The sequence below is a fragment of the Ictalurus punctatus genome, chromosome 19, assembly GCF_001660625.3.
Source record: "Ictalurus punctatus breed USDA103 chromosome 19, Coco_2.0, whole genome shotgun sequence".
NCBI classification, from domain to species: Eukaryota; Metazoa; Chordata; class Actinopteri; order Siluriformes; family Ictaluridae; genus Ictalurus; species Ictalurus punctatus.
In genome coordinates, this window is record NC_030434.2 from 21,721,657 (window position 1) to 21,726,973 (window position 5,317).

Below are 5,317 nucleotides of genomic sequence, written 5' to 3' on the forward strand. Positions count from 1 at the left end.
TGATGTTGACTGAGTGTTTACAGCTTCGATACTAGTATACAGTCGTTGAACCTAATCCATACTGACTAAACAGCGGCCTATTCTGATCTATACACAGCACCGTGAAGTTAAATTCTGTGAATCTACACTGGAGGAAAAAAAACCCTACAATATCAGGTTATTGTCCTTTTGAAAGGTTTAAAGAAAACGTGAAATATAGATTAGTAGCATTTTGATCAATAAAGGCGTGCTTTCTGATTGCATGAGAATTAAAGTAGCAGTATTTCATGAAAAAAAAAAAAACCCTGATGATAATATTTCAAGAATAAAATCATAATATTACAAGGACGAACTCTCAAAGTTACAAGTAAAAAAAACTGAATATTTTGAGAATAGTTTGTTTTTCTGTACAACAAAGGAACTGTAATTGACTTTGCATTTTCTGCAGGAAACTGATCTCTAGTGATGTGTCTGAGGTTTTAACGATGATATGTTGGTAAAGAGTGAGACGCCTGGTGAGCCACACGACTTTTGTCAGTCTCACACGTGGCTCGCGAGCTATAGATTCGCGACCACCAAGTTAAACCGTCTCCAAAGATCTGAAGTATCTTGAAGAATGACAATTTCTGAGTGTCGGAGTGTTGTAAAGAGAACACACCATGCTTTATTATACCGTATATTATTATTTTTTTATTATTATGACCACATATGAAATCCCCCCCCCCCCAACCCCCCAACATTTCACCTTGACTACATTTTAAATGTCATCATTTTTTTTAGACATACAGTTACATCCAGCAGAAGCTTCAACACATTATTACTTTCCCAAAATATCTTTGGGGGGGGATTTGAGCAAGTGTGCGTAAGGAATGAGATCATTAGAGCCATTTAGAGGTTCTGGAGTTGGCATGGTGTTACAGAGCATGTGTGTGCATGTGAGTGAGCGTGCGTGAGAAAGGGATGAGATCCAGTCAGTCCAGTTCATTTTTTTTTTTTTTTTTTTTTTTTACAGGTTTTATTCTTACAGTGTTTACTATTTCTACATAGCAATGGCATGATAAGCATACTGGGCCAAAGTTTTACACACAAACACAAAATGACAGTTAGGCAGCTGCATCTACAGCAGCCACTCCTGTGGGCAGTGTGTGTGTGTGAGAGAGAGAGAGAGAGAGAGAGATGTGTGAGAAACACTGGCCAAAAAATGTTTCCTTGTGCATCTAGATCTCATCACATCACCACCATACAGTATGTTCATGTCTTGGGGAAAAGCGTGCAAACAGGGATACAAACAGTGACTTTCACTAAAAAGAGTGAATAGAGTTGCAAGCTGTGCGTAATTGTCCCTAAACTGTGAATAAGAATCATTTTAAGCAGGAATTTTGGTCAAATCTTTGGCTTTTTATGAGCGCAACCAGTGAAAGGTCGATAGTGCCTGTGATGGGTGATGACCTTTGACCTGTCGATTTGACTGTTAGTAAAACATGCCTCTGTACCATCTGGTATCCGCACTGTGACGTATCAGATGATGGGAAGCTCATGTGACTAGTGTGGAAGAGACGTGTCAAACAGATAAGACTCTCCGGTCAAAAGGGTTATGAGTTGTACTATAGAATATAAAGTGTCATCTAATATGTATAACCAACATTTAGACTTATCTAAATCCATAGTACACTTGTTGATCAAGTTATATTCTAAGTGTGTATGGAGTTAGACACACACACACACACACACACACACACATCCAACCAAAAATATGACACACACAAACACACAAGTTCTTTCTCATAGAATGTATTCATACATCGTACGGTCTATAAAGAGTAATCAATGTGTGTACCTACAAAGTTTACTAAAGTCATCTAAAGACCCACCTCTTCTGTGAACACCTATCAATAAATATATTTCCAATGGGCGCACGGTGACTTAGTGGTTCGCCTCACACCTCCAGGGTCGGGGGTTCGATTCCCACCGTGGCCCTGTGTGTGTGGATTTTGCATGTTCTCCCCGTGCTGCGGGGGTTTCCTCCGGGTACTCCAGTTTCCTGTGTGGATGTGTGTATGTGATCGTGCCCTGCGATGGATTGGCACCCTGTCCAGGGTGTACCCCACCTTGTGCCCCATGCTCCCTGGGATAGGCTCCAGGTTTCCCCGCGACCCTGAAAGGATTAAGCGGTATAGAAGATGGATGGATGGATGGATGGATGGATATTTCTAATGAGGCTATTCACATGAAATTTTCACCAGAGATCAGTATTAACTCAAGAAATCCGCAAATATAAAGAATGTGTATGGGAATAGATCAGACTGGAGTTATGTATGTGTAGGACTATAATTATTAATCATTAACTTAGATATAATAATCTTGCTGACCTTATTATTTTCAGAATTCTGTGTAATAATAACAACACGGTGTAGTGAAACCTGGTTCTTGGAGAAATTTGTTGCTCTGATGTGATATATGTGTTGTGGTGTTCTGCTGTTTCTCCATTTACGTCTGTAGCCCTCTGGTGGAAATAAATCCATTCTAACATTGTAGTTCAAATATGTTCCCATAAGAGATTACACATGAAGGCACCATTCCCACGCACACACACACACACACATTTCCTGTCTATTTCTCCGCACAGCTGTCTAGCTCATCTAGTTTACATTTATCCTGCACAGAATCACATAAAGCTCTTATTCTAGCTTGATTCATTTTCTCGGCCATTTTATATAAAATAACATCAATATTTCTATGCCATCTATCAATTCTCCTCTGAGTATCTCTCAGAGCTACCTTAGTCCAATCATTTCAGTTTTTGCTTTGTGCTTTCTCCTTCAGTCCCCGACAAGATCCAAATCCTTGAGCTCCTCTTCTAGTCTTATCAGTTTTTCTTCTCTTCCCTTTCTTGGATGATCTCTGCGACGAGCTCTTCTTGCCTTGCGGCTCAAGTCTTTGTGCTGTGCACATAAAGTCCAGTAAAGTTACAGAGTGAGAGGCGATCTGAGTTTTCTCATCCTGGCGCTTGGGGCCTGTGGATACTACAACACCCTCTCCAGGAAACACATCATCCCTCGATCTCAAAGGTATAACGGGTATCTTTACATCACAATTTTCATAAAGTCAGTATTCAGGTAATGGCAAGGAACAAGTATTGGCTTCCAACACCAGAGAGAGAAGATAGTATATTTCGTATGCTAATAAAAATCACTAATTGGTTTTAGGTCAAAGGTCATCATCATCAAATATAATGATCTTGACAGGTCAAAGGTCATCATCATCAAATATAATCAGGTTAAATCCGGTTCTGGTGCGATCCCACGCACACACACAAGTTCTTTCCTTTCACATAGATTGTGAAACACTCATGAGTCAGGCCTAGGTGAAAAAGGTTAATGATAATTATTGCTGCATGTTCATTCCAATAGTTTTCTGGTGCAATTCCATACACACACACACACACACACGTACACTGCCATTAGGTATTGCTGGAAAGGGTATATTTTGGTTGGTCTGTAAGAACTCTTTCCACCCTAAAGGCCTCCGTTCGTCGGATACTCGATGAGGGGCCGTGAGATTTTTAAGCAAATCCACCATGTGAGATCCTTTGATAGTGTTTCCTTTAAAAATAAATTCACCGCTATCGTTCCACAAAGCACCGGCTTTGCAAAGTTTTTCCATGGCACCTCTTGGCAAAGAACTCTCTGAGGGTCTGAAAAAAGAATTGTTGCTCTACGTAAAGATGGCCTAGGGTGTAAGAAGATTGCCAAGACCCTGACACTGAGCTGCAGCACGGTGGCCAAGACCATACAGCGGTTTAACAGGACAGGTTCCACTCAGAACAGGCCTCGCTATGTTCGACCAAAGAAGTTGAGTGCACGTGCTCAGCGTCATATCCAGAGGTGTCTTTGGGAAATAGACGTATGAGTGCTGCCAGCATTGCTGCAGAGGTTGAGGGGGTGGGGGGTCAGCCTGTCAGTGCTCAGACCATACGCCGCACACTGCATCACATTGGTCTGCATGGCTGTCGTCCCAGAAGGAAGCCTCTTCTAAAGATGATGCACAAGAAAGCCTGCAAACAGTTTGCTGAAGACAAGCAGACATTTTGCAGTTTGCTGAAGGTATTTATTCATTTAACAGACGCTTTTATCCAAAGCGACTTACAAATGAAAGAATACAAGCAGAGCGATCTATCAAGCAGAGAACAATACAAGTAGTGCTACCATACAAGATCTTTTAATTGAGCTCTAGAAGAAAGCAGTAACTTAATGAAATGAAGTCTTGATAACTTCAAGTCATTAATGTCAAGTCCCCTCCCATACCTATTTAACATGTCTGGACAAATTCAGACAGTTAAGACTATGTAGTGTAATCTAATTTCATGTATTGATACATTTTTTATCTATTTTTTAATCTTTTGTTATTCGCACATAAAGCCTTCTACCTCCATTAACAGTCAGTTTGCTCTTTGAGCAGAATTAGCAGTCTTTGGACTGTGGATAGTTCTATGACAGAGATAAAAGTAATAGACGCAGAGTGTTTCTTTTTTGTCTATATTGCTCATTTCATTCAGTGCTTCAACGTCTATAAATCCTGCAGAGATGTTACTATGAGGTTTGTATTGTAAATCACACTGGATTTTAGTTACTGCTGTTATACAACTTAAAGGCAGTCATTTTTCCTGGTTTTAAAGGCTGTGTTCTGCTGGAGAAAATCTAAATGGAGCAACGTAATTTTAAAAATGATTCTCAACTTAACAACTTGTGTTCATAATTATGGTAATTAAGAACACAACACTTAAATTACTTTTAAATAATGTGAAAAAAAAGTGTGTGTGTGTGTGTCATATTTTTGGTTGGTTGTGTACGGAAATTCATTATTAATCATTTACTTATTTTTTCACCAGCCCTATGTGTGTGTGAGTGTGTGTGTGTGTGTGTGTGTGTGTGTCTGTGTGTGCCATAATTTGTTTGGATGTGTGTGTCTGCGTGTCTTATTTTTGGTTGGATGTGTGTGTGCTTTTTATAGACAGGGTCGTATGCATGCGAGTGTCTGTGTCTGTGTGTGGAATACATCGGAACGGGGTTTTACGGGGGTGACCTTTGACCTAGGCCTGACTCTCGTATGCATGTTTGCAACACGTGTGGGTGTTCGGAATACACATGACTATACTATGTATGAGAACATTTTCGTCTGTGTGTGTCTGGAATGCATGGGAACCGGATTTAACATAACTGTTTTTTATGATGCAAACATAAATATATTTTATGACCTAGACCTACCTCGGGGTGTTTCATATGCTATGTGAAAGGAAGAACATGTGTGCAACGTGTGTGTGTGTGTGTGTGTGTGTGTG